This window comes from Lepisma saccharinum, chromosome 7 (assembly GCF_977018435.1).
Source record: "Lepisma saccharinum chromosome 7, izLepSacc3.1, whole genome shotgun sequence".
Lineage (NCBI taxonomy): Eukaryota > Metazoa > Arthropoda > Insecta > Zygentoma > Lepismatidae > Lepisma > Lepisma saccharinum.
Window position 1 is genome coordinate 48502054 of NC_139235.1, and position 17468 is coordinate 48519521.

The 17468-nt window shown below is 39.5% G+C and overlaps 1 protein-coding gene across 1 annotated transcript in view; it reads left to right on the forward strand.

Annotated features, from left to right (window-relative positions):
• The window catches only part of LOC145990224 (uncharacterized), an 89244-nt gene that overhangs the window by 46590 nt on the left and 25186 nt on the right, over nucleotides 1-17468 (forward strand). The gene's annotated exons all lie outside the window — the stretch shown is intronic.

The window sequence follows — 17468 nt, forward strand, 5'->3', positions numbered from 1 at the left end:
TTTCATTGCTTCAATTTTAGTATATTATCCTATGGGGGACAGGTGGCTTTCTTTTGCCTGCTAGCTTGATTTAAGCTTTGTTGATATTTGCAGACATCTCGGTCGTAAGCAGTACTTTAATTTTATCTACGTCAGAGGGTAATGATCCCCTTATTGGATGTCATGATGAGCTGATAACCTTCTCATGTCTCACCTAGTCGGCTCATGAATCAACATCATCAATCATTCCTTCCAATTTCAATTTCTTCTCTCTTAATATTGTTTTGGACATTCTGTTCTTTATCTTCCTCTGCATGCCCCAGTAGTTGTATTTGATATGCTTTCGTTTATCTAATTGAACTGTACACTTTCACGATTTGTCCAATATCATCATAGATCCTATTTCGCAGGTAATTTGAGAAGAATGCCATTTCTTCCTTATTTAAAGCTGTGGAAACATATTACAATTTTTATCCTCAAAGGTGGTGGAAGAATGTAATGTCTACTTAAGTAGAAAACACAACTATTCAATGTACACTAATACTTCCTCGCCTTTCATGGTGCAGTGCATTCTGGAACTGAAGAAGTGTTTGATTAAAATTTCTATCTGTCATAATATATAATGTATTGGTCTTCCAAATTTAAAACTTGTGCGTAAACCAGTCTTCTTCCTTGCATTTAAAAGATGGTATAATTTTAAAAAGATAAAAGAGGGTTTTAATGAAACCGCATGAAGGCTGTGAAAACTATATGGCATGATTAGCCTCATTATCTTACAAGGGCTAAACGCTTTTGTACAGCACGTCAAGTGGATATCCTTTAAAACGGGAAGAACTGCTTTGGAGGGCAGGTTGTGGACGTCTGACGATCAGTCACGCTGTCCCATATATCTCAAGAGACAACAGAACTTGATAACTGAAAGGTATCAACTATAAAATAGTTTGCGCATTATTTTAACCCCAAATATTGCTTTTCTTCCAAAATTTACTCTCATCTCCTCTACGCTCATCTATTCATTTGTTGCTGAAGACGTTACTGCCTGAAGGCTTGGGGAAACTAGGGTGTCCTACATGCTATGCAGAAAAAATGGAGGCCAATCATCAGGATAACCGATGGAGCAACGAGACTTGGCTTCTTTGTTCCTGAACAGAAGTTCCAAGTTGATCGTTCCATCCGTCGTAACCATTTGGGATCAAAAGTAACTGGATTTGCCATGAATCAGAGTCAAATTATTGGAGCGCAGTTGTTGGCGGCGTCTTTTGTCCATCAATGAACGTTCGTCATACGCATCACACACTGATCTTTCCCATTTGCAAGGAATTACTCAGTATTGACCCAACACAGCCAATTGAAATTCCTGCAGCCAGATCGTAAACTTCTGCGCTTGTCTCGAATCACGAGAGCATTGACACGGATGGTGTCTTCTGGACGAGTTGTATTCCCACAAAATTATTTTGGAGAACAACTGTCCTTTACCACTTGGCCACTTTTCAATGTGGATATGAACATCCTGTAAATAATTGTGAGGAACAAGTACATTATCAATGCTCTCCATTAATCTTCCTCAATTTCGATAAGGGTTCTGTCTTTGACAAAATCAAGACGGTTGCTATTGGACAATAGCTTGAATTGATTTGACAAAGTGTTATCTTGAGAAATTTGGATTACGCTATACTAGTGCCGCTATACGAACATGCCTCCATTCAAAGCGTTGAACGGCTATTTTGACAATATCCTGTCTCCCTGCTGGCTGGGGGGTTTCAAAGGTTTTCCCTTGTTGCCCAAAGAGGGGGCAGCGGTAAGTCTAAGTGGCTGTTTGACCGCAAGTTCTTTCTTAGGTAAACGCGGCAACAGCGGGTTACTGACAGGCGGGTCCCGCGGCGGGAAATACGACGGTTTCACTATAGTTGTTAGAAATGTATTTTAAAAATCTATCTTTCACAGCCGGTCTTGTATTTAAGATTTACAAATCTTTATGTTTGAGTATTTAGTGACATTAGGTTAAAATTGTAATATTATACAAAAAGCAAAGGAAAATAGTCATTTATGACTTACAATCCCGTTCAAATAAAATGCCGCAAGGAATTTGTCCAAGTCCAACGTTTCTCGAAATAATGTTGGCAGCTCTGCAACAAGGAAGTGCTTCGAAAAAAATCGCTCCTCGAATCAGAGTGACGTTGGCTTGGGAGGGGGAGGAGGCGCCCAATAAACAAGAATGTTGTATTTTCGTAATTTAAGCACAAAATGTGTTGAAATTCGTGGTAAAGGCCAAGATTCTCATTTGAAGGGTCAGTGCAAAAACCAGGTTAAGTCAATTTCTTGTCGTAAGAGAAGTAGTGGTGTCATTTCCTGTCATGTGAATCCTGTACTGGAATTTACAACATGCTTTCTTTCGTTTCATACATTTGACACTTCCATTCATCAAACTTTTTTCTTTCATTTGCATGTGCAATAACGTTTTGCAATTAAAATTTAATTTTTCTGGAGTTCGAAGAACGTTGACTTGCCTTGAGGGAAAAACCCTCTGACCCATCATTATGGCAAATTCGCGTTATTTTGCGGTTTCGAATGCATGAAAATGTGTTCAGAACATTCCATTGCACATACATAAATACTTTCTTTGCAACAGTCAACATTTTCCCGTGTTGTCGTGTTTGCGAAAAATCAAGGTCCCTAGCTATGACGGAACATCGAGGAAAAGCGGTGACAAACTACAGACAAGAGATAGAGAAGCACATGTATCAACCGTAGTGGATCTGTGATACATGTGCTGTCTTTAAACTAACCAATTCCCTAGCCTTCCTAAACCCGAAGGTTCATGGCTGCTGCAACACAGGCCTTCCATCTGTCCCTATCCTGAACATTCTTTTCATTCCCTGCCGATTTCCTTTAGGTCCATTTCAACGTTAACCCTCAATCTTCGTCTTACCATCAGGTTTCCCAACAACAATCCTGTAAACTCTTCCTTCCTCTCCCATTCGTGCCACATGGCCTGCCCACCTAAGTCTTCTTGATTTAATCATTCTAATAATATCTGGACATGAATACAAATTATGTAGTTCTAAATTATGTAACCTTCTCCACTGAACTGTCTCCTCATCCCTTTTAGGTCCAAATATTTTCCTAAGGATCTTATTTTCAAATACTCTCAATTTATGTTCCTCTTTCAATGTAAGGGACCAACTTTCGCATCCATATAATAATAGAGGCAAAATTACTGTTTTGTATATTTTAACTTTTAGTTTCTTAGATATTAAACGAGAAGACAAAAGTTTATAAAGAGAAGAGTAACATGCATTTCCTGAATTAAGGCTGCTTTTTATTTCCTCTATACTATCATTTTCATTTGTTAGTATTACTCCTAAGTACTTGAATCTGGAAACTGATTCAAACGAGTTGTTATCAATAATTAGATTTTGATTATTGCCTAACACTTGGTTTCGGCCTGTAAGCATATATTTTGTTTTATCTTTGCTAACTTCCAAACCTATCTCTTTAGCTGCTTTGAAAAATATTTTAGCATTATTCTTAATTGTATTTATATCATCCCCTAATGAGTCTACATCATCTGCATATGCTAACAATTGAGTCACACCATGTAATTTTAGTCTTTCGTTAGTTTCTTTCACTTTCCTAACAGCATATTTTAAGGCAAAATTAAAGAGCAATGGAGATAATGCATCTCCTTGTTTTAACCCATCATGAATTGTAAATTTGTCAGACACATTAATACCCACACGAATTTTACTTTCTGTTTCACTGGTGCATACTCTTATCATATTAACAAGCTTATTTGGTATTCCGAACTTAACTAATATATTATATAATTTATCTCCTTTGACCGAATAATATGCTTTTTTGAAATCAATTAATAGCTGATGGACACTTTGATTATATTCCCACTTTTTCTCAAGTGTATGTCTGATGTGAAAAATTTGATCTGTAGTTGATCTGTTACGTTTAAATCCACATTGAGAATCACCTATAATTTCATTAGCATATGGGGTTAGTCTTGTTAAAAGAATGTTAGATAATATTTTATATGTTGTTGAGAGAAGAGAAATTCCACGGTAATTATTGCAGTTCATTTTATTACCTTTTTTAAACACAGGAGCAATTATGGATTCTTTCCACCGTTGAGGGATTTATTCTTTATTCCATATTAAACAAATTAATTTATGAATTTCACATATTAACAAATTCCCACCATATTTAATTAACTCAGCTGGTATGAAATCAATGCCAGGTGCTTTGTTATTCTTTAGCCTTTTAATAGCATCTTTAACTTCAGTCAAGTTAGGTTCTGGAACTAAAGGTTCTGCTGTGTGGACTTCATTTACTTCTGATTTATCTCCTACATGAACATTTAAAAGGTCATTAAAGTAGTTCTTCCATCTATTTAAAATATCGCTTTGATTGAACAATATAATTTCACCTGAGTATCCATGTGCAATTAACATAAATTCCTTGCCTGGTCGCTTACAGGTGCAAGCGAGCTGTATCTTTAAATTCCTTTATATTGTTACCATTCCTCAAAGAATGTATTTCACAACTGCAGAAACTATATATGGTGTGTGTACACCAGGCCCACAAATGAGAAAAATATACGTATCTATCACATAACATACACCGAAGAAGACGGATCTTTCAATACTAGAGAAACAAGGAGAATGTAAGAAGATGGAAAGACGAAACAGGGACGACGGAGAAAATAGAAGAATGTAATATAGATTTTAAACTATTGAACAATTTTGATTAATAAATTGGACCCTAAAAAGGGAGGAGAAAGAGGGGAGGAGAGATGAAGAAAGACAGAGAGATACGGACTGTTACATGTTGAAACTGCTTTCACTATGTGCTCTGTGTGTTAACTTTCATGTGCTTTAAGGAATATATCCACCATATTATAAATCAAGCGAACAGAAAATTTTATTTTCTAAGACGTTGTGAAGAATGTCTGACAAGCTTGGCAATATTAAAAATGTTATACCTTGTTCGCTCAGTTATAGTGTATGGTCTGCAATATGGCAGTGTCTCAACCAATGCTATATAACAAAGTAAAGTAATTCAATTCAAATTCTGTAGATATTTCAAGCAGATAGAAGACAAACTTGACCTTAAATCCATCCCATATTCTGAGAATTTTAACTTAATTCGAAACAATTTAATTTAAATGTGTAGAAAGTGCTACATAAAACTGCAAATAACAGAATAGACTCAGTAGTGTTAGTACCCGCATTTAAATATCGTGTACCTTTTGTAAGAACCAGACCAAAGATTAAATTATTTACTTGCTCATGCTCCTTCATGAGAGAAATCTCAGAAGTTTCAAACATTAAGAAAATTAGAATCGATCGTTCATCCTTTCAATATTTCAGCACGTTTAGTTTAATAACGATAATGGTAAAACTTAGTGAGAACATAAATTGTGTCACATAAATAAAATATATAAATTTATTCCGCTTATTGAATTAAATGGCTTATTTGATGCATTGTACAGTCCCGTTAAAAAAAAGTGGCGTGAAATTTTGCTCCAGCGTTATTCGAAATTATGTTGGCAGCTCTGCAACCAGGAAGTGCTGCGAAAAACTCGATCTGCTAATCAGAGTGACTTTCGCTTGACCCGGAGGAGGAAGAGGCGTGACTCATAGTCTTCTTCACAGGAGGATCAACGAATATAAGGGTATCAAACGTTGATATAACGTCGCCATTTGTTTTTTGATTTGATTTGATTTAGTTTATTTTACTTCGCGTTTTGTGCCTCTTGGCTAATTTGCGAAGATGGGGATGAGTGATGAAATGATGAAATTGATGAATGGACATTCACAAACAACCAAGCCCGACCGGGATTCGAACCCGGGACCCTTGGCGTCGCAGCGCGATGTGCTAAACCACTCGGCCACAGGGTCGGGCAACGTCGCCATTTGTAACTTATGTTAAAACATACTGTTGACCTTAATAATTTCCGTATATTATTTCAGCTTCTGTTACCTCTTTTCCCGAAACTAACGACTTAGTCTAATCACTAATTCGACAAATAAAGGAATAGGCTATATCTAAATTAATTAATGAAAATCAGTTTTTGTTAATAGATCCAAATCACACAATTCTCCTGTAACTAGCTATAAATGAAATCGCGTAGTGACGGTTCTAATGACTAATATATGCATACATAAATTAAGTTGGTGAACGATCACTGACACTATTTATTACGAACTGGAAACAATGCGACAAAATAAACTTTTATTCACTCTTTATGCTGATTCGCGTTAGTGAAACAATATTTAACCAATGGCGACGTTAAATCAACCTGCATTGGTTGATCTTCCTATGAACGAGATTGTGTGTCACTCCTCTTCCTTCTCCGAAGCTAACGGCACTGTGATTAGCACATAGAGCTTTTCGCAGCACTTCCTTGTTGCAGAGCTGCCAACATAATTTCGAGAAATGCTGGACAGCAAAATTTCACGCCACTTTTCGCCTGAGGGAAGAAATAGACAGGAAAAGAACGGCTTACATGTTAATAATACTGAAAGAATGGAGACACAGCTGATACATTATCTATCCTAATGTGCCTCAACAAAACACTACATATAAAGTAGCAATCAAAGAAACATGTTCTGTACTCACGTCTTAAAGTTGATAGTCCACAATCCTAGAATATTCAAAACTAAGGAAAATCTATTTGTATGACCAACAGTCGGATATATCTCATTTATGCTACTTACATAGATTTACAGAAAACATAGCAACGGAAATTTATAACAATTGGTTACGTCATTATTGATCACTATTAAAAACTAAAGAAACAACAATCCGACAATATTGTTGCATACATTTGTGACAATATGAGATTAGTCTCGTAGAGAAATTGTCCCCATCAAGCGCCTCGAAGTCAGAAATTCCACGTTCGATTTCTGACCAAGGCGTGGATGTACCGTTGTGCTTGTACCATACATTTAATCTGTTACATTTTCTTCGTCGCGATTAACCCAAGAGGTAAAACTCCGACGCAAAATAACCGAAATAGACAGTTTGAGTTACTGTGCTTTATTTGATCAGTCACGACGATAAGGGCAATGCCTTTACTGGGACTCTAATCCAAGTTCCTTTGCTTCTAGCTTGTTCATTCTGTAATGTAGGCTTAAATAATGCAAGTAAATTGATCGTGTATTAAACTTTTCAACAATACTGGATAGATATAAGACTTCTTGAAGTTCATCTTGTTTCAAAGTGTAGTTTCAATAAGAAACACGCATCTGAGAACTCAAACAGCATTGATCACTTCGCTCATCAAAATATTAGGCCACAGAATACAGTGTGTCTATCTGGTTTTGATGTATGCGGCTGACATCACCAGGTAGAAGATATTTATTGTTGATGTGCAGGGATAGATTCAGTATGTACAAGTCTTCAAGGAAGACTTACATTCACTCTGACATGTGTACTGAAATTGAATGTCGTTATCCCATTTATTACACCATTAAAAGCTCTCACCTAGAAACTCGATGAAACAGTATAGCCTACATCTTTCGGATTTCTGAAACAAACAAACAAGAAGAAGAAGAGGAAAAGTCAAGATCAGCGTGTAACCCTTATTTTGCAGGTAGCTCACGAAAGCAAATTTTTCTTGGACACCCTGTTTATTAGTGCAACTAAAGAAAGGTTAGGAACATCGGCGCAGGGCTGTAGTCGAGGATATACGGCGGTATACGTTCTACTTTTGTTTACATATATTTATGTAATTTTGTAACGAGTGCACTCACGGTCCCCGAAATGACGTGTGAATCATACCCCGGCACGGGGCCAAACGTCGTTATGTGTACGGGAAGCCGGTCGTGACTCTCGGTCCAGGTTTTCAAGTTCGGTACTGAGACGGTCGTTTATTGTCATACTATTGCGAGGCGGGGATTAATACCTTGAAATGTTACACCGTTTTGTTTACCTTTGATACGTAGATTCGAACAATCATAAAACACTAATAGCATAATATCCGGTACCTGAAAAACGTCAAATAACAACACTGACGAACGGTAAAAAAGTGAATATATATTGTAACAACAAAAAAAACATTGCAATCAACAACTCTTTACAAAGCCTCCTCAAACGCTTACTCATTCACTCTTTCTCTCTTTCACACCTCTGAGGTATTTTTACATGTGAAGTATAGATACAAATCATGGATCTCATTAACATATCATTCCTTTTAATTTTTAAACCTTTATGTGAATTTAGGGCATTTGTCTGCCAGCTCCTGTGCTCTTTTAAATTAACTTAAGTGCCAGCCCTCGGAAAGCGGTTAACTAAGACAATTGGGTCGGCGTGGTTAAATCTTTCGTTCGAATGAACGTATGCATCCAGTCGTAAGCACGACATTATACAAGTTTCTCGGACGGGGGTATTACACATAAGCCTCTCTCGTCCAATGAGAACAACTACACAATTACATAGGGATGCAAAAACTTAATTGGCTCCAGCTGCCGGAAATACACAAATCAATCGTCGGCACGAGCAAAAATTACATCAAAAACCACTATGCAACAAATAATACTACTTCATGCGCACGACCTTGCAATAAAAATTACGCTTTCCACAGTTAAAAAGGACTCCTCAGTCAACTATTGACAAGTTAAATGGCGCGACGGGGCGGTCGGTTACACAAAAAATGGAGCACACTTTGACAATTTACACTAAATATTAAAGAAATGAAATGGAGCTTCTAACTCTGAATGCAGACAATTAAATTAGAACATCTGAACATGAAATAACCCTTTTTTACAACAATACCAAAAATTATCAGACACGGAAGTTAGGTTTGGGGTTTCCTGAGTAACTTTGCAAATAAGTGAGACTTCGGCGTTAACAGTACGGTGTTGATACTAACAATGCACGTTTACATGGACATAGACCCTCTGAAGTATACTCTACCGGACTCTGCTACTTTGCGTGGTCATTCATCTCTCCTGGACGCGGGACTTGCACACGGTTCCTTTGTGGCGAAATTGTTCTCCGAGGTCGATCGCGACGAAGAATAATTGCGACGATATGGTGTACTTGCACCTCCTCAGTACTTCGGGCGTTCCTCTCGTCACTAGCGTCGGGTGTACGTGGTCACGCGCCGGTCCGGAATCTCTCTAGTGTCGGGCATCAATTGGGCGTCGATCTGCAATCATCTCTCTCTGGTAACGGGCTTCGATTGGAACGTCGATCTGGAAACGTCCTTCGGGCTTTGGTTGGAACGTCGATCTGGAAACGTCCTTCGGGCTTTGAGCAGTGGTTGGTTTTGGCGTCGTCTGGCTGGCTTCTGCATCGTTGCGGGCGTCAGGGGAGTCGACGGACTCCCTTCTCTATCTCCTTTAGCCGCCCATAATTATGTAGTCCACGCTTGGCAAAAACAGATCACCGCGTGATACTTTACCAAAATAAGGCGCACACTGGTAACTCTCTATCTGCAATTCGCTCACGGTACGTAAGAAAACAAAGTCCACGGACACAAACAATAACCACGCGAGAGTGTAGCGCGGAGATGCTCTCTCTATGAAATCCGGGTAAAAACTGTGTCTGGAATCTTGGTACTCTTGTTTATATAAGAGATCCAAATTCGTCCGTTGAAAAGCACGCTCAGGGTGGCTTCGCTTCGGTTTTGGAGGAGATGCGAATGACCTGTGTCCATTGTCTTGAAACGCGGTCACCGAGGCGTCTTCGATCCTTGCAGGCTTGGGCTCCAGCTGAGTTTTCTGGTCATCCGTGAAGAATGGGTTTGCTCACCCGCTGTTACTTCAAGCCCCGGTAGCGACGAAAATAATCCTTTCTTTTCTCCGTGTTGCTGCAAATATGTCATCTTCAAAGCAATGACAGCTCGGCTGTCACTCAGGAAAAACCCGTCTTCCAACTCCCGACGTCTGGCTCGGATACAAATTTATCCACAAAATAAAGAACCTCACACTTTTATATTTGAACATAAAATGAATCAATAAACAAAAGATAATTTATATCGAACTGCGTTTTACATGTCACTAGATACCGTGACATCTTGCCCTCCTTCCAATCAAAAAATTCTGTAGGCGAATAAAATTTTTCACTACTCAGTGGCACGAAATTTTGACTACAAATTTTTTAACACCCTGTACAAGAAAAGTAAACCAGTTCGATAACACAAAACACATGATATAAATGATACCTCCAATTTACATAATAAATATATATATTATACACTCTGGGTATGGCGCAGTGTTATTATATACTTCTAAAACGGCGCGATGTCGCTTAACCATGTTTCGCCATCCCATTCCTCCCTTCGGCACTGACGACCTGACGTCCCCGGCTGTGGAGATGTGTTGCTGGGATTCGGCCCGTTCGCGTTTCGCGTCGGGCTCCTTTGAACCCTCGGCGGGCTGCGCCTTGTGTGCCCGTTGTCAGAACGCGGGCTCTCCGGTCTACTGTCGGGGTGACGCTGATAATAACCATTGTTCACTCGCCCGTTGGAAAAGTTGCTGTCGTTGCTGTGGTTACATTGACCCGGCGAAGTGCGAGTCTGACCACCTCGACGTCTCTGTCCCCGATAGTGGCGTCTCTGTCGTGGCGAAGGCGGACCATCTCGAAGCTGGCGAACTTCGGCTCCTGGAGCGCGTTGCTGCCCATCGTACCTCCTATGGACGAAATGGACGCGTGGGTGCTTGTTTCCCCGGTTTCCTTCATCCTCCGGTCGCCTCCTTTTGGTCCATCTGTCACTCCGCGTCCTCTCTCGTTCCTCTTCACACTGGTTTAGGTTCTCGAGTGTGAGCGACATGGCTTCTGCGTCGAAAACGCACGCCCCGTTGAGATGCCGTCTTATCTCTTGCTGGTAATGATAAATTAGGGCCGCAATTATCTCCGACGTGGTCATCTCTGGCTGGAGAGCCTGGAACTCATTGAACTTACGCCAGAAATATTGTGCAAAATTAAGTCCCCCGTTCCTGTCGTACCTCTCGTTCCTCAGTTGGATGAGCATCCTTTCCACTTGCATGGGGCGCTGAAAGTGTGTCAGGAACGCTTCCCTAAATGCCGAGTATGAATGAAAGTGTCTTTCATTCCGATCCAGCCAGTTCTTTGCCCGATCTTGCATTAGGCCTTTTAGCACGAGTAATCGCTCCCCATCCGCAAGTCCTAACTCCCGGGCTGTTGCTTCGAATTCCTCGATGAAGGCAGACGGAAATATTCTGTCGGCCCCGGAGAACTTCTTGAAATGTTTCTTATATTCCGGCGGGAACACAGCCCTTCTCGCCGGTGTTGGTTCAGACCGTATATCTTCCCGGCTTGAAGTTTGGGCTTCGAACGGCCGCGGCGATGGAAGATGTAGTCCAGGTTCCACTTCGCTTCCCCCGTTGACAAGCGTAGTCGGTCTTGCGTCACTCGCGCGCCTTGAAGACGAGGGGACCGCAGCTGGCTGCGATGACGTCATGGCTGCCGGCTCTCGCGATGATCCGGGAACGTCGGCTACGTTCAGTCGTTGCAGTTTCTCCTCTATTTCCTTTATCTTTTCGGAATTCCCTTCCGCTAGACTGGCTGCTCGCCGTACCTGTCGCTCGAGGGCATCGTTACTCCGATTACAGGCTGACTCCAGCTGTGCACATTGTTGGCCGATGTGTTGCAAAGCTCCTTCCTGCTCACTTACGCTCTGCGCCAGTGTTGCCACCTTGGCTTCCTGTTCATTGATGCGAGCGTCGGTCCTGGCGATCCTGGATTCTATTCGAGCCTCGGATTCTAGGATCGTCTGAAGGAGTTGTTGCGTTATTTCTTCTCCGAAGGCGCGAACCGTCCCTTGGAGGCGTTCTTCCATCCCTCGTGCGTCGGTCTGCATCCTGGTTTCCAATCCCTGGATGTTGGCTTGCATGTTGACTTGCATCTCTTGGAGCATCTGGAGAACCAGCTGGAATTGGTTGGCAAAACTGCCACTTCCTACGTCATCTTGTTCCTTGCTGTGGTCGCTGTCCGCACGTGACGATGTACCCCCTTGGTATCTCTCTTTCCATTTCCAACGGGCCCTTGCACTGGGGACAAACCGGTCTGGCTCCCTCCCTGTCGATTTCGGAGTCAGAAAATTCCTGTCCACAAGCATCGCAAACCATCATGACGTCACTCTTGTTCAAACAGTCTATACGACTATTTCTTAATCTCATGAAGGCTTTTCGCTAAATATCTGCTCAATCTTCTGTCGCACTTTGGAACAGTTACGCAAACTTACGCGAGCTCACACAATATATGAATTACAAATTGGAACATAAAAAGAAAAAGGAGGTCCGTCGGGAATCCCTTATCCCGCAACTCAGCCTGATGCCATAAATTACGCCAACAACCAAGAAAAAAAGTACACAAAAAGTACATAAAAAATGCCCTATGCAGCTGCCCTTGCTGCTTTCGCCGAAAAAAATATCTGCTCTATTGTTACCAATTACGCCCAATAACATGTCCTTACACATGAACCTACGACAAATACATGAAAATAACCCTCGAAATTACAAAACGAAAAACACACAAATAACCAGGAACCTAACACAAGAATTTTATGCATGACGTATACAACAATGAAATTTCTACCGCTCTCGCAACCTGGTTTTCTTGGAAAGGAATGACAAAAGTTGCCGTCCCATGTTCGCGGTGCCAAATGTAACGAGTGCACTCACGGTCCCCGAAATGACGTGTCAATCATACCCCGGCACGGGGCCAAACGTCGTTATGTGTACGGGAAGCCGGTCGTGACTCTCGGTCCAGGTTTTCAAGTTCGGTACTGAGACGGTCGTTTATTGTCATACTATTGCGAGGCGGGGATTAATACCTTGAAATGTTACACCGTTTTGTTTACCTTTGATATGTAGATTCGAACAATCATAAAACACTAATAGCATAATATCCGGTACCTGAAAAACGTCAAATAACAACACTGACGAACGGTAAAAAAGTGAATATATATTGTAACAACAAAAAAAAACATTGCAATCAACAACTCTTTACAAAGCCTCCTCAAACGCTCACTCATTCATTCTTTCTCTCTTTCACACCTCTGAGGTATTTTTACATGTGAAGTATAGATACAAATCATGATACGGCGGTATACGTTCTACTTTTGTTTACATTTATTTATGTAATTTGGCCATATTTCCAGTGAGTTTATTGAGATTTGCCTTTTGTTATTCAAAAACAAACAAAACGAAAATAAAACGCTGCCAACATCAAAGTTAAATGCCAGTATAAAATGTCGTTGTCCTGATACTTTTGATAAACACAGTACAGTCACGGACACTTCTGGGTTGTAACGACCCTTATGAAGAAGCAGTGAAGCAAGCCATCCATGTCTGACCACCAAGCGCCTTGTGACTAGACAACCCAACCAGCATTGCATTTCTGCGGCTTGTATACCAGTCACGGGTATACATCTCTGTAAATTGAGTAGTGATGCCAAAGAGAAATACGAGATGAAGATTGTCGATCGTAATGTCTCGTGTTCTCGACATGGAATAATACTCGGTCCACGTTACGTTCCATTATTTAATGTTGTTTGGGAACGAACCTGACGGACTGGGGTTATATTTTCACTCCTTGCATTACAGTAAATTCCATATTTTGCAATTATATTAATGCTTTGAACGAAAATAATCCCCAGAAAAGAATCGAACACACGTGCACACCACTCTTCTCACACACATGCACGTGAAAACAAACACACAAAGCTAAGTTTTAACTTCCAAGTGAATGTCCAAATAACAGTAAATGGAGAAGCACGATGTGCGAAACATTTGATTTTTCACAGAAAGAATGCGTCTATTTTTGACATACGTGGTTTCTATTAATAGGCAATGAAACAATTATGAGACAAATTAAGATGCATTTTCGTTTTCAGGTGTTGAGGAAGGAAACAGACTGACTGGAAAAAACAAAACGTTGTGTTATTGATAGAGTGTTGGTTAGCGTACAGAGCTTTCACCAGTAAGATCTAGGTTCGATCCCCACCAAGGACAATTTTCTTTATTCTTTTCTATTAGTTAAGAAGTATGTAATATTGTTTTCTAGGCATTTTGACGAAAGGATACACATGAAATTCGTTCGTTTAATCTGTATTTTCATTCTTCTAATAAGTTCTCTTTCACAAGGGGATATAGAGATTCTCTATCTAGGCGATAGATATCCTCTCAATGGTTCCGTAGCTACGATTCTCCAGTCCCTTCCACCCACTTGTCTTATTTATTTACTTTATTCATATCAACTCACGAAATACCATGAATCTAACGAAAACACACAGATATAGTTAGAACAAGAAACACACCTCGCGTCGAAGGTTCCAGACTCGAGTTTTGCCTTTTTTGCGAGGGTGATTATTCCTGTGTGTCTGTTTATCATCTTTGTCTAAAAAATATTCCTCATTATTGCCGTGATTAACCTAGGGAGAGACCAAAGCGACTGAAATAAGGAGCGATTTGACAATACCGGGAATTTCTTCATTTTGTTTGAAATTCGGCATAGTCACTAAATTATAGCTCCTAATCACGAATCTGAAGTTAAAATTTGGCGCTCACGTGTCAAACTTGCAAAATAAGAGGGTCCGTCTTCGCAACCGACAATCCATAATTGCTCATTATTTATCGCAAGATTTTCCGTTTCGAATACTTAAAGAACGAAATATATATATTCCTGATATTACTACGACCCTAATATTTAACTATGTTTCCTAACCTAACCTAGCCTAACCTAACCACGCGCCAATAGTTCGTGGGGCTAGCGCCAATGGTCCGTAGGGTTAGCCATAATTCAGGAATTTCTATACGTGAGCGCCAAATTTTAAGTGCAGATTCGTGATTAGGAGACCCAAATTAGTAAGTATCCGAAATTTCAAATAAATTGGAGAAATTCCCTGTATTGTTAAATTATACCTGAAAGAACAAAACTACAAAAAATGCAAGACACATCTGCCTAGGCATGTTATATCTTGGGAATTAGCAATCTGAAAATTAACCTGCGTTTCTGTCGACTACTTGCAAAAGAGTTTTGTGTTGTCTCGTTTGGAGTGTTGGTTATCGTGTCGGACTAGCATGCGCGCAACCCGAGTTCGAGCCCAGCGGAAGAGAAGTTCTTTTTTTGTCTAATTTCATTAAATCTTTTTTATAAATCTGAGGTATCTGCAAAACCTTTTGAATTGCATGCCACTTCGTATGTTGGTAATCTGAAAGCAGCAAAGATGAAAAGCCAAAGCCTGGCTTGTCTGCCAAACACAGTTCAGGATGCATTAATACGAGAAAGCAGATCTAATTCTCTTATTCAATTCAGCTTCAGTTTTCATCTTAACTGGCCCATTGGTAGGGGGTTTTCATTAAATAAATATTTATTTTCTTAATTACTAATTTCCAACTTTATCTAAGTAGGGATCGAATAAATAAACGTTAAGAAAAACTGGAAAAAGATCTAGAAAAGTAAAAGTCAAGATTTGTGGATTTGTTATTTTTGTAGACACGCTGTTATTCAACTAAAAACTACACAAGATGAAACTTTAAATTACGGTAAATGCTGAATATTTGTTTGCCATAACAGGTCATAATTCAAATGTTGAGAGAGTACTTTCATTACAATCAGCATAACAGACTCACGAGAGAAATTATTTTTTCATAATGTCTGTAAAATATTTGGTACTGGTCCCTATAATTTCAAAGAGTTTGACTGTCCACTCTAACGTAAATAATAAATATAGTTTGACTAAACCTGAAATTTTGATAAGAATTGTCTCCTCTGAGAAGGACCACTTAAATCATGTATTAAGAGGTGCATTGATTAGTATGATTACAAGTTTTGAAATTTTACATTTAAAAATTCATTAAAAATTCATTTTTTTGAAACTGAAAAGTGTCATTTTTCAACTACTTTCTACCGTATTGTATAGAAATATGTATTATTTATTGGGAATGTTTTGTGTCCTACATTTTGACTTAATGTCCTACATTTTGGGTGAGCATGTCCTACATTTCCCTTACAGCGATCTGGTAACCTTAAGTTAGTGTAATGTGCCTGAAATTGAATGCCCTACTTTTTACCGTGAACGTGTTTTGTCTCTTCAATTAAAACTTTTAGTTTACAATTTAGTTCATCATACCAACCTGTGCCCTTCTCCTTTGTTTATTTATAGTTATAAATAAAATCCCATTGGAGCATGGAAAAACCTTTCACTGTTCATTAGTCAATCATTATTCTCTGCAGTTTTCAATGCAACATTCAGGACCTCTGATCGTGCATCGTACGTTTCACATCAGGTATCCACATAATTTAATATATTTATAAGTTGTTTTAAGCGAAATTCTCCATTTTTAGTCTTTCCATATATGATATCAATATCACATTGCAAACGGTTATTAATGGTTTCAATGTCATTTGCTGGGCAAGAAATTTTCGTATTACTTTAGATTCGAACATGCGAACGCAAGTATCAAAGTATTGCTTTAGACAGCACTCATGATTTTAAAACGTGGAAAGGTAATCATTTTACGGGGAACGTGAAAGTTGGTGTGTGTTGACAGACTGTAGCTACTGCCATATTAGCACTGACAACTAGGAAGCGTTCACAATGATCACGTGGCTGCATGCTTTTGCTAATTAATAACTACTTTTTTCAAAACATACACAAATACATCGTCGCTTCGAAACATCAAATTTTCATCTTTGCTGCTTTCAGATTACCAACATACGAAGTAGCATGCAATTCAAAAGGTTTTGCAGAAACCTCAGTTTTATAAATAAGATTGGATGAAATTAGACAAAAAAAAAAAGAAACTTCCCTTCCGCTGGGCTCGAACTCGGGTTGAGCGCAGGCTAGTCCGACACGATAACCAACACTCCAAACGAAACAACACAAAACTCTTTTGCAAGTAGTCGACTGAAACGCAGGTTAATTTTCAGATTGTTAATTCCCAAGGTATAACATGCCTAGGCAGATGTGTCTTGCATTTTCTGTAGTTTTGTTATTTCAGTCGCTTTGGTCTCTCCCTAGGTTAATCACGGCAATAATGAGGAATATTTTTTAGACAAAGATGATAAACAGACACACAGGAATAATCACCCTCGCAAAAAAGGCAAAACTCGAGTCTGGAACCTTCGACGCGAGGTGTGTTTCTTGTTCTAACTATATCTGTGTGTTTTCGTTAGATTCATGGTATTTCGTGAGTTGATATGAATAAAGTAAATAAATAAGACAAGTGGGTGGAAGGGACTGGAGAATCGTAGCTACGGAACCATTGAGAGGATATCTATCGCCTAGATAGAGAATCTCTATATCCCCTTGTGAAAGAGAACTTATTAGAAGAATGAAAATACAGATTAAACGAACGAATTTCATGTGTATCCTTTCGTCAAAATGCCTAGAAAACAATATTACATACTTCTTAACTAATAGAAAAGAATAAAGAAAATTGTCCTTGGTGGGGATCGAACCTAGATCTTACTGGTGAAAGCTCTGTACGCTAACCAACACTCTA